The sequence below is a fragment of the Crocodylus porosus genome, unplaced genomic scaffold, assembly GCF_001723895.1.
Source record: "Crocodylus porosus isolate Cpor-Errol unplaced genomic scaffold, CroPor_comp1, whole genome shotgun sequence".
In the NCBI taxonomy this organism is placed as follows: domain Eukaryota; kingdom Metazoa; phylum Chordata; order Crocodylia; family Crocodylidae; genus Crocodylus; species Crocodylus porosus.
Genome location: NW_017728886.1, coordinates 195,157,288 through 195,171,178, shown reverse-complemented (window position 1 = coordinate 195,171,178; position 13,891 = coordinate 195,157,288). Strand labels below are relative to the sequence as shown.

Sequence of the window (13,891 nt, the reverse complement as noted above, 5' to 3'; positions counted from 1 at the left end):
GACAATGTGGCTGCTGCACATGAATGATCAAAACAGCACCAAGTTCAAGGGCAGCTGTATCCCATAGGATGAAAAGCAACAAAAGAATAATAATAAAAAGAGCCCAGGAAGAACACATTTAAAATTACAAGCAATATAGTTACCACGGGCAGCATTCTCCTGACCTGGCGAACAGAAGTTACTATATATACACACGCATATATTTTAGACCTTTCATGCAACAGCATTTTCCTCCAATTAGAATCTTCTTAAAGATTAGGAGACTGACCTATTCAAATCAGCCAAGAATTTAACACGGTGCTGGAATGCATTCCAAGTACCTTTTTAAATAGCTTAATTGCAATACACTCAATATATTTTCAGACAAAAGTTAAATATTTACAAATACCTTTACTTAATGTACACATAAGATCAGTTTGTATGAGAATCAGAAAAACAAAGTAAGCATTTTCATCATAGAAGAATTTAAATTATCATGAAGAGCTGATTGGGGGTTATGCTGTGGGACCATAGGCATTCCAAAACTTGCCCTGTTCTATATTAATGTAACAATTAAATTTAACTACAGGGTTGACAGTTGCATTATCATTTTATCTATTTTCCCCACATATGCTGTTGTACATACTGTGCTCAGAGACTGCATTTGTGACTGTGCTTCTTCACACAGACCTTTATCCTGCAAACACAAACACATGCTTCATTTTATCCAGGTGGATAGAATTAGTTAAGTGGAATAACACTTGTGTATAAAGTGCATGTATGTGTTTACAGGATCAAGGCTATACTTTGGTAAAAGTCACAGCATGAGCTTTAAAGCCCACTGGAACCTAACCTTCTTCACTAGGCAATATAAAAAAAATACAGGAATTATAGTTCAGAAGTCCATTACAATTCTAAATCATTTTGATCCCGATTCAAAACTGATTGGCTGAAAAAATCTGGCATACTGCCCTGACAGGAACTAAATTCTGTCCTCTGATGAAAACAGTTTCTATGGAGTTTAATGGTAGAATGACAGCAGAAACTGTCCTTGCTGCATGTAAATTCACTTTATGGGAAGATGGATAGTGTGCTAATATGGTGTTCCAGTAAAAAATTAGATAAAAATACATTATTCAGTGTTTCCTGTCTTGAGGATACCTTAAGAATTTATTACTGGTTACTTAATGTACCACATTACTATAATATCCACTTTTATCACACTGACATTTAGCTTACATAGTCATTCTTTATTAAAACCCAATAATACAGTTAAAGATGTTGCTTGGAGACTGTCATGTCAGATATTAAATGGTAACTTTAAAAATATTATGACATTTTACTAATCTATTCTTAAAAAAACAAATTTTATTTTTCCCAGTACATAAAACTAATTCCATATCCGTTTTTGACGTATTACTGTAACCGGACTAGGAATATAAAAAGATTACAAACACATTTATACTAGCAGTAAAGCAGAAAACCCAAAAAGGACTTGTTTGTTTGTTCAGAAGTTAATTAGGACACACTTTAAATAAGGTGTGCATATTTAGAATATCTGTCATTGAATAAATGTTTGATATATTGTTTGTACATGTTATTTAACAGAGCAAGACAAGCTGATTTTTTTCTAGTTACATTTTTCAGAGAGAATCTCTAACTTGAAGACACTGATAATGGTGTCTGATTCTTGGTGTTTCTACTTAGGAAAATGCTGTCAGAAATTAAGAGCTTCTTCAAGATGGCAGGAAGATGACAGCACAAAGGAAACTGAATTCAATTAATGAAAAAACAAGAAACAGAATTGTATGCGTCTATATATTTAAGCTTGGCTTTTTCTGTATTTTTTAAGTCCATCTGGAGAAAGTGTGGTCACAACATTTGTTTTTAGGCATCTCATCATTAGGCAATTAAAATGATACAAGATACATGAACTCAAAATAAAGGATCTGGCTATATTCCATCACCAGTACTGCTCTCACAGAGGGTATCATAATCTTCAAATTCAAGCCAGTTGGCAAGTAGACAATAGCAACTACTCTCAGAGTTATAAAGGAATCCATGTCAGCTACTGAGCCAAGCAGCATTGTAAGAACTGTTATACATGTTTCATACATATATCTGAGGTGCTAACTTCAGCAATTCTTGCAGAATTTGCTGAAAAAAATACCATATTCTCCCCTTCAGCAGAACACCACAAGAGATCACAAGTGGCGATCACTCAAGGTGAAGCCTTTTAGTGCAAGTTAATAAGAAGATGTGGCCTTAATCTGAGTTATCTGAGTTAAGTAACTCGATATTAAAACAGAAACAAAGAAAAGGCAACTTGGGTCTTAACACTGGTTAGTAGATCAAGCTTGAACCCTGAACTTGAGCTGTTAACTCACAGCTTAAACCCAAAGTTGCTTTGTCTTGAACATTACTTAATTCAGGTTAGTCAGTTCAAGAGCACGCCTGTTTTTTATTGTTTTTTATTTTCAGTGAAGATTTCTGTTTTTCCCCCATCATAAACACCCAATGTTTTTTATAAAATGTTATATAGGATTTTTTTTAAACATTTTCTTTCCTTGACTTCAGTTGCCCTTATTTTATTCTTTGAGCGTCAAAAGGGAAGGACAATTTGATGTAAAGTTCTTAGAATATCTTAAATTGAGTCAATTCTATTTTATATAGGACCTATGGCTCTTCAGAACCACAGCACGTTTTAAATGTGCATAACCTTTAAATACTGTTTTGTTTTGATGCTGCAAATCAGCATATGTGAAAAGTATTTTAGATTTTCCACCTTTAAAAACAGATATTGTACTATATACAATTTTTCTGATGAAATGGTTTTTAAAAATTTTGCCATTACAAAAAATACACTCTCCTTTGCATTAATATGGTTTTAAGGTTATTGGCTGCTCCCCCCCCAAAAAAATATCAGTTCACTTGTGTACACATTCTTCTCAACCAACATACTTTTAGAAAAAAATTCAAAATTATGAAATATTTTTAAAGATACTTACTTTCTGCAATGACGATACGGAGGCACGGAACAACCAGGTGTGAAATAAGAAAGAGAAACAATAAACTGGTTAGTCTTTCAATACAGAAAGGTGTCAAGACTTTTTGACAATATAAATAGTACTTCAGGGTCTAAAATTTGGTTATTTCCCATATGTGTTATAATGTTATAATTCTGTATGCCATCTTCCTTCTCATTATAAAACTCAAATTTCAATATACCACAGAAGCCAGCTTCCCTTCCACCCTTTCCCCCTTTACCCCCTTCAAAAAAATCTGTATTTTGTGAATTTGAGCTCCCTCTGCTGGCTCTGCAGTAGGAATTAACCTCAGCAGACCAGGAGAAATCAGACTACTATTATCAGCTATGCTCCACAGAAACGTCTAAAGAGAACTGAGAAGGATTTTTACAAAATCAATTGAGGAAAAAAATCCCCCTTAGTTTTATGCTAGTCTTATTAAACCCCATCTGTAAATAAATTAGAACCTTTAAATAATTTATAGCTTCTTTAATTCTAACAGTCTCTGCTAGAACGATTCCAAGGTGAAAATTTTTAAACTCACCAAAGTATATTGTTTTGAAAAGGGAAAATGGATTGACTCACCATACAACTACAGAACAGCAGACAGCAAAAGCTTCCCTACACTGCACAGTTAAGGACACTCAACTCCAGATGCCTGAAAACCACTCACTAGAAGTAAAGTAATTCAGCCTCCACGTTCATTGTTTACTTCTCTTCGCCTAGGTAGCAAGATACCAATTTGTTCCAAAGATGATAGTGATTTTTGTAATGTGGTCATCTGACTACTGTAAATGGTACCAAGAAAATAAATAAATCACCTACTCCTTTTACACAGGCCACAAATTAGCCACAAGCAGCAACAACTTTGACAGCTGCCACAGTCAACAAGTGAGAAGCTCTATAGCCCAATTCCTAGAACCAATACAAAGTCACATCCTAGTAGGACTTAAATTCTGTACAGGATTAAGAATGGTAGAAACGTACCAATATTTTTCAATACATACAGCAGCCAGACATGATGGGAACAGCTTTAAGTAAATGTGTTGCTTGCCCATTGTAAAGTAATACACACAAGACGCATCTACAACTGCCCCTACAGCGCCACTGTTACTGCACCGTCATCTAATGACAGCACAGTAACGGCCATTGTTGTACCTTTAACAAGGTTATTTTTAGCTACTGCATCACTGTAGTGACGCGCTATAGCGAGGGAGTGCATCGATATAGTCTCGGGTAGACATGCCCACAACATCTGATCCAAAGTGTGATGAGCTCAATGGAAAGATTATTATTGATTTCAAGGAACTTTGTATCATACCCCTATCCCATAGTATTCAGCATAAGTTACTGCCCCTCCTTTCCTCAAGGATTAGGCAACAACCTTAAAAAGAGGCACACATTTTAAACTAAGCAAAAATTCTACGTAAGAGTGCTTCTTATGGACAGACCCTGAACCCTCAAAATACTGGGGCAAAGCAACAGAATCTTGTTTGCAAGCACATTTACTAAAAAGTCAGATTTTAACACCTTTGTTAAACACCTTTGCTTGTCTACCACCATCATTTAGCAGCTACACTTATAATGCTCCCTGAAGGGAAAAGTGCTTTAATACCATTTGCCACTAATGAAAAGCTTCAGATTAAGCAAGTAAATGTAGCAGGAGGCACAACTTCATGATGTAGGTATTGCAGATGCTATGACATATGAATAACTTACATAACATATTCTTTTAACAGTTTTCATGGATTTTTTGGGTGGGGGAGTTACCCCCAAATATAAGCAAACTGGTGATAATAATAATAATAAGTAGTGCTTTAACTCATACAGACTACGGTATATCGATAGACAGTAGCCTGCTCTGCATCTATAACTGAGGCACTACTGAATATGAATTTCATGCTTAACTAGTGACTGGTCAGGTCTTTAAAACTTCTGCAGCACATGTGTATTGTTTGAATATTATTAATCTCTACAACAACATAGATGATACTAAAGTTTAGAGCTTATTAAGGTCCCTTCTGACCCTAGCATCTATGAATTGTCACAATTTTATACTTCATTTTAAATCCACTTATTTTTTAAAAGGCTACTGCATTTAAACTAGATCAAAAAACTTGTTTTTTATTTTTATTTTTATCCATTCTTTCAAAACTAACCCCAATTTTATGAACATTTATAGGTCATCCAAGATTAAAGGATCAATAAAATATTTGCTGGTGATATGAAGTACCCTTAATTTGTCAACTTGGGAGATATTAACTCATTTATCAACCAAGCCATAAATTGTCCCTAAATTACCTCCTAATTTGCCCCACCCCAGGACTTTTACAGTTTATTTCTGATCCTACCCATATACCTGGTTTTCAGCCTAGATGTCAAGACCAAGGACGTCAAACACAGCCACCCTCTCAAACCAACATCACCTCATGAAGGACCCCATCAGGGAGCAAGAAACATTAGCAAGAGCCTGTATCAACCACAAAGACTTCTGGTCTCCAAGTTTCAAGCTAAAGGACAACTCCTCCCAGAGGCTGAGAAGTCAAGACTTGGTAAACCACTGACACAAAGACACACAAAAGGCCCCTCCATCCCCCACTGCCTGATACCCACACATTTTCTTCGCTTTCTGACATACAGTGTCAGATGAAAGGAGGAGAGAAACTCAAGAGCTGTAAAGCAAAGGTTGATATAGACAGGATGTAATAAATTCCTTAAAGTCTATTCTGGAGCTGTATTACAGACCAAGAAAGCCTTTTTTTTTTTTTAATCAGTATACATTGAAACTGCCCAATTCCACCCAAAGGAGCTATACAAAGTGACAAACTCATTAAATCTAGTTACCTAGCACAAGCAAAAAATCTGAGGTCCAAGCACTGAAAAGAACTATATATTAATTTCTTTGACTTTGGGGACATCTCATAGAGCACAAACACATTCCATCTGAACATAGTATATTAACTCACCAAGAAGTTCTTATACCCAAGATACATGAATTCAATCCTTGTCCTTCCTAGCTTGTGAGAGAGGGTCATACAAGTTAACTGAAATAACCAATACACCATTAAGAAAAAGAATTTTCCCTCTTCTTTCAAACATAAAGTAAGTAGCCTGAATGATACTGAAGCAGTTAACCTTGGAAGCAACAGTTCTAGCTAAAAACCCCAGGCTGTCAAACCTCCATTCACAGTTTCATAGATTGTGAGGGGCTGGAAGGGACCTTGCAAGATCATCGAGTCCAGCCCCTCTGCACTAGGCAGGAAAGACAACTGGGGTCAGGTGACCCCAGCAAGGTGATCATCCAGTCTCCTCTTGAAGATCTCCAGGGTAGGTGACTGCACCACCTCTGGAGGAAGTTTATTCCACACTCTGGAAACCCTGACTGTGAAGAAGTTTTTCCTAGAGGTAAACCTAAACCAGTTGTCCAGGAATACGCAGCCACTACTCCTGGTTTTTCCCAAGGGTGCCCTGGTGAACAGTTGTTCGCCAAGCCCTTGATGTATTCCACTGGCGATAAGCTGCTACCAAGTTCCCTCTCAGCCGATAAGCTGCTACCAAGCTGCTACCAAGTTCCCTCTCAGCCGTCTCTTTTTTAGGCTAAAGAGGCCCAAGTCCCCCAGTCTTTCCTCGTATGGATGCCTTGCAAGACTGATCATACGGGTGGCTCTTCTATTCATTCCTGAAGAGTTGCTCAGAAAAGCTAGCCGAAAACTAAGTGCAGACTTTACAACTGAAACTAGCATTCTAATTTCAGTTCATTCTGGATTCAGGCAAATATGAGGAACCAAAGCTGATTTAGTAGCACTACTGATGCTTCTACTAGTAATGGATTGAGAGGAGACATTTAGTTTCATCATCCTGGACATCTCTGTAGCATTCAGCAATACTCTTAGAGGTGAGAGAGTGAACAAAAATTATGAGCTCTTCTCTGAGGGACACACCCAACAAACAGTAATAGGAAACTATACTAAATTATATGGTGAGATGACAAATCTCAACATGCAGTTGATATAAAATCATACAACATACAGCTGCATAGAACATACAATATATACAGTTAAAACACTATTACAATGGCTCTGCATCTGAGTAAGTGGCAACCGTTGATCCTCCTGGATCATAGTGTATGCATGAAGACCACCCAAAACTTCAATGCATATGCCCGGGCAGAAATGTTTGGAGGAGTAGAGACTGTATCCGAGTAAAATTATTCATGAATAAAGAGCTGCAGCCTGAACCTGAACTGGGGAAAGACAGATGACTATGGGAAGGGCAAGTATCTTGATTAGCTCACAGTCTACAACAGTGTTGCCTCCTTTGGTTAAAAGGTATACACCTGCAACTGCTCAATTCAGTCTCTAGTTTAGAACTACACCTGAATTTTCTGTTGAAGCTATACTGTTATATAAGCAGCTACTAGTAACTACGCACTAGAATTAACAATGACAGAAAAAAAGATAAACCACAGTTGCACACAAACATGGGTGGAAGGACTCTTCACAGAACTAGCACTCCCTTTCTGACCGCACAATCCTTGTACTCAAGGGAAATTTACAAAGCACTTTCAAAAGATAGATCTGGAACAAAACACTTGCAAGCTTACTGGACACTAAAAATCAGGAACTAAACACAGACATTGACTTCATGGCTCATTATAATCTACCTGCTAAGACCCTGATTGATGGAACCATTAAAAAGAAGAGAGGGTTGTTAACACCTGTGGAATGAAGAATTTAGAAGGAGTTCAGTAGATTATGAGGAGACATGAAGTGACTCCCTCACTGCTGCTGGAACTGAAACTGAAGAGCATCACCATCTTGTACTCCAAGAGCACAACTCATTTCTTTGACCTCCCTTTCTTTGCCTTTATTGATCAAAAATGAAAAAAAACCCACCTCCCTCCTCCCCCAACAAAAAAGCCATACCAGCTTGATCACCAAGCATGGTCGATATCAACCTATAGCCTAAAATGTGAAGCTATTTCTCTGAACAAAGAACAACCTTTTCATATGGAAATATAGTAGGAACAAAATTTCTTTTGCTTTTCAACAGGATGCCAACAATAATGTGGGTGGCTAAATTAAGAAGAATATGCAAATATATAAGATTCAAATGTCGTGATGGGATTTTGTATAGACAGAAAAGATTATATGTTTTACTAACATTTACAAATCTTTGGTTTTTATTTACTTTTTACTGATCATCAGTATCCCTTTGTCGGACACTGCTTAATAAATTATACTGCATATTTTTTAATGTTGAAAGGTTCTCAAACATGCAGCATCAGGATACATCTTTAAATAACATTCACAGATGGCAACAAGTATGTCTTAACCACACAGGAAATAAGAATAGAGTTTACAAAATATTTTTATGCAGTATGTTATTCAATAACATTTAAGGGGTACCAAGGAAAAACCTCCTAAAGATGAGACAGACACATTGTAAACTCATTTTCATTCTGAGGAATCTTTTCCCTTATGTTAGGCAGGGCAGAGGTGCACCTTACAGAGCAACTGAATCACAGATTCAGTCTGATTCAGTCTGCAAAGTGCTCTTCTGCTCCACCCTCTGCCTGACTTCAGACTAACACCAGCTATAACCTCTCTTTGCTTACACTAGATATATTAAATGGAATACAGAAATAATCCAAAGGCAGTAAATAAGTAAAAAATATTCTTAAAATGCACATTTATGAAATAAAGGTGCATCTACATGCGCACTTTAATGTGCAGTAGCCTTTATTAATGCACATTAACGTGGCACATAAAAAGTGCTATTATACTAATGCGCAGTAAAATAAGCTACTGCACATTAAGCATCACTTAAAAATGTGCACGTGTGCCTCTGCGTGTTAGCACAACCTAATGACCATTAATTTAGTACTTCACATTGCAGGTGCTAAATTCAACATGCATTAAGAAAAGCTCATTAGTGCACAAATAGATGCACCCACTGGCAAAATTTGTTTAAAAGCCTTTTGAAATTAACACTAAAACATTTTTGTTTTAAAAGAGACACTGAACAAGAAAAAATTCAGCATATGTTAAAGGTGATCAGAACAATCATTACCCAAGGTGATGCAAGACATAAGACTTTCTTCTTATTTATATTAAATCAAGACCAGGTATTAGATTTATTTTGGCAGCAAATACTTAAGTTAGTAAAACAGTATAAGGACTTTGTGATGGTAATGGCTATTTCCTTTATAAGACAAGAAGTTATGATTTCACTTTTCTGTTTCAATTATAATTGGGCTTATTAATAACTTCAACTGATTTCGCTTATTAGCAAATCAAGCATTTGATTTTTGCTCCAGTGTTCAGGGCCAGTAAGAAGGACAAAATGTAATGGAAAAATCAATTGATGAATTCCTGCCACAGAGAAGGGAGAAGAGGTAAAAGTCACAAAAGGAGGTTTCCCTCAGGACCAATAAAACAATTCTTTTTACTTGAGAAATTATAGTTTTGAGAGTTACTTATGTCTTATTTTAGAATCAAATTCACAGGTTTGCAGTTTTAAAATATATTTGTTTGAAATGTGAAACAGCTACTGGGCAAAACCAGAAACATATTCATTTCAATCTAAGTACTGCCATCTATAAGGGTGGGAAATAAAAAATTCATTTCTCCAGATCTCATCCTTGCACTGAATATCACTTGCATATAATTTTTCTTAACGAAAGTTTGAAAGTAAAATAACCACATCGAACAATATATAGTTAGCATTACTTTAATACTCTTCTTTCTCCAGAATGCAAATCATCCCACAGGGAGCTCTGAAAAGTTATCCCAAAATTTCTTGTTTAATTTGGTTATGTGAGTTACTCCTACCACACAAACTTCTTTGAATTGTTTTTGGAAATGGTACACAGTGACCTTTTCTTTCTCTAATTGTGCACGTGTGCGCATGCAGACACCAGACAACATTAAATTAGCTAGCCAAAAAGGAAGACTAAGAAAAAAATATTATCAGAGATTACAAAAAGAACTGTGTTCTTCATAGAGATCCACAAGGAGCTGAATTTTAGCAGTAGGCTGACCAACTTTGGTACATAACAGCAGCAGGAATTTTTGTGTTTGGTTTTCCATAGAGGGAGCCCATTTCATCTCTGAAAATGGCTACTGTCACACATAGAGAAAAGGACAAATTTATCTGGCAGTGAAAATCCACACAAGTCCAGTACAGGCCATCTACCCTTTGAAGGTTTTGGAGCTATAGCTTACAATGGTATATTACACCTCCACCCCTGTTCCTACCATGAGAGCTTATTCTTTTGTGGTTTTGCTGATGTAGCTTGTCTAGTCCTGCTTGCAGCCCTATCTAGACACTTTTCTCAGGACCACTATGTCAGTCACAAATCATACCTCAGCTCACGTATGACCAATGAAGCTACACCAGTAAAGCCTGTTGTGTGTTCAAAAGGCTTAAATTATTGGAGTTGTACCTTTTTACAGCTCTAGAGATTTTGACCCATCCCCCTTTTTATGACTTCTCTAAAAAAATTTTTTTTCAATTCAGAACAACTGCCAAGACAAATGCAACACATAAGTAAATTAGATCAGGGAGATGAGAAATTCCTGTAAGTGGAAAAGTATAAATCAGTTCTCTTCACTCTTATCTGCAGCCCAAAAACTCTGTACGCATTCCTAATTTATGTAATTAGATTAGAAAGATAAAAGTACTTCAGGAAAAGGAAAAGAAAGTGTTGTGAAGTTGTTCCAGTATCTAGCCATTTTTAAATTATTCCAAGAACACTATTTGGTGCAATACTATAATTAGAAAATGTTTAGTGTGAAGATGTTGTACGATAGAAGAATTTTCTCTTCTCAAAAGTTTGTAAACCTTGAGTAAGTAATTATCAGTCTGATCACTAGATTGTGATATAAGATTGATGGCTTTATTAATGGAAAGATTATTTTATACAAAAACTGAATTATGCTGACAAGGCCACTTTAAATGCACTGTACAAAAAATAACGGTGCTGATTCCACGGCATCAAATTTCAATATATTTAGCTGATCCCAAATAGTCTGTTTTATTACTTCAATCTTGTCTTTTAAAACTGATGAGTGCCAGACACTGGCATATTTGAACCTGTTATATCAACGACATTTCAAACATATGCTTCTGAACTGGTAAGACAATTTGTGATTCCCACTTTAAATTTCTAAAGAAATTTTTCTTTCAATCATATTCCCAGAGGCATACCTGGGCACTGCTGCACCTGAGCCACAGTACCAGCACAGGAGCCAGCAACACAACAGCACCTATCTTTCCACACCATCCCCAAACTTGATGCCCAAACTGGTGCCTGGTCTCTCTCCATTCCCCACCTGCTTAGACATTGCAAGCATAATTCAACTTCTTCCACACCACATACATCCAGTATCAAGAAATCAGAGGTATTACAATAATGTGAAAAAGTTACTGCTTTACTTGGCAAAAGGCGATTTCTTAGGCCTTGCCTAAATGGAAACCCAAACAATGTCTGAATAGCTTCTTCATCCACTTAAACTGGACCTTGCTGCTAGCAGCAGTCTAGCACAGTTCCCCTTACAGCAGTAGATATATGGTTTTGTTCGTTTTAAAAATACTGTTGAAGACCATTAAAAATTTTGAAATACATTCTGTTTGGAAACAATTCTGACCCCAGTGACTGAATTCCCCTCACCTGATGCCACCCTTTCCTCTGTACAAACAACAGCACAAATAGGATCTTTGTTCTTCAGCAGTTCATCTATTCTGTACTTTATTCCTCAAATGCTGTTTCTGAAGTCACAGCAAAGACAAAGCCAAGAAGAGAAGATGGATTTCGAATGAGAAGAAAAAAAAAATATCAGTAGAAACATGCAAACTAAGGAATAAGGATACTTTCATGGTAATGCCATTAGTAACAAAAAACATAGGCACCAAGCAACTCGGACAGTGGAGGAAGGTGTGGGGGAGGAGAAACAAGGAAAATACAAATTAAATTTGCTCCTATTAAAGTGTTTTTCTTCCTCCTTCACACAAAGCAATTTATTAAACATTTGCAGACTTTTCCGAATGTGCTCCAATTTTCTGTTTTGTTTTTAGATCTAAGGTGATCTGAGTGTTCAATGACATAAAGCTACAGGGGTTGAAAGAAAATCTGATGGTTATTTGCAAGCTGTTTGCATGTGGCGCTTCTTGACTTGCCTCATAGTCCAGGAAGGATATAATAGCAGATGCTGATACTAGAGAAAATAGTCTTGAGGTGACATGTGGCTTCCTGGCAGTAGGGGGAGGTTGAGCATTATAGCAGTTTTTGTCATAGCAGTGGTAGGATGGCAATACCTCAGTGCTCTTGAGACAAATTCAATGCCTCTCCAAGGATACTGTTAGTTTAGATTGCAGGAAATTCTGCAGTTTGTGTGCAAGTGAAGAGGGCTGGGCTGGGTATCTGTAACAGCCCCTGTCTAGATGAGGTTTCCTTCTTTTGTTAATCCTCCTTCCTCTTGAGCTTTCAGAGTGTCTGGGATACATCTTGCACTGTATTTATATTGTATTTAATTAATCTCACGCTTCAGAGCCTCTGCTGATAATCTGTAGCATCTTGGAAAATTTCTTTCTCCCCTGAAAGTGTAGCTTGGCTTGTAGGGGACAGGCTGGCTTTAGTCTGATGCTTCAAAGATTGGCTAGGGTTCACTGGTTCTGCCTGCTACTCTTACTGAGAAGCTCCAAAGATACCTGGCTGGTGTGATCTCGCTCTCGCACTTAAAGCAGGAGTCAGGAAAGAATATTCCCTTACATTAGAACGGCAAAGACCAATGGAGAGGAGCTGCTTTCCTCTGATGCATGGGGGCAAGACTCACTTCCTAAGATGACCTGGATACACTTTATCTAATGAATTCCCTGACACTGGATGGGCCCAAAGCACTGATGCCACCCCTGGTCTCTCTTGCTTTCTTTCTGTGGCATGGTATAATTTTATTTATTTATTTATTTATTTATTTTAGCAAAGATCCTACATTTATTGTGATGGGGTGCTTTGTGGCTGTAGTATCTAGGGCAAGGAGGATAGGGTGGATGTGCTTGTACGTTCTTCTGGGCTTAATGTCTATAATATAGTTGGCCAAGATTACAGGGAGCTGTTCTCAGCAACTCAGGTGGGTCCCTTTCAGTTCCATATTCCTAAATACCATTAATGACCGACATATTATACGTCACTGATACACTCTGAAAGAAATCCCATTCAACTGTCTTGGCCAGGAGGATAAACACCATAGTGAGATGCATAGCAATGGGATGCACAGCAATAATAATAATAGAAGGAAAAACAAAATCCCCAAACCTGCAACAACATAAAAAAATGTTATGATGGGGAACAAAAAAAATAGATATCAATGCAGCAGGTTTCCACAAGTCATTTAGAAACCAGCTAACTTGTTACGTCCAAGTACTCCAGTATTCAAAAGTAATATTGAATCAACTAGCTAAAACTAAAAAGATTAGCTAGGTCTTATTGTTTCCCTTACTTCTGTTCAAAGCCTTTGCAAAGACAATATTTTTTATTCTACCTTTAAAAGAGATGGGAAATAGCTTTTTCCTTGGTTTAGCCCTTTAAAAAAAAAATTATCCTGCTGAACCTTTTATTTTCAGTTAACTTGTTTGTTTCGAGTGAGCAATGATTTTGAACTTTGCCACTGAATATCAAGTTACTACTTCTTCATAGTGTCATATTTATTTCTAACACATAATCAACATTTTTACATGCTAGGGGGAAAAGAATACAAAATATATAGGAAGATACCCTAAGTCTGCATGCTCATTTAATATTTACACAATAAGTATAATTACTTTAAAATAATGTTATATAGAAAAATCCTATTTTGTGATGTATTAGATTAGAAAGTAGAAACAAC

At 36.8% G+C, this 13,891-nt stretch overlaps 1 protein-coding gene across 1 annotated transcript in view; it reads right to left on the bottom strand.

Annotated features, from left to right (window-relative positions):
* Positions 1 to 13,891, bottom strand: part of ASXL3 (additional sex combs like 3, transcriptional regulator) — a 180,931-nt gene that overhangs the window by 114,680 nt on the left and 52,360 nt on the right. The window lies entirely within an intron of this gene.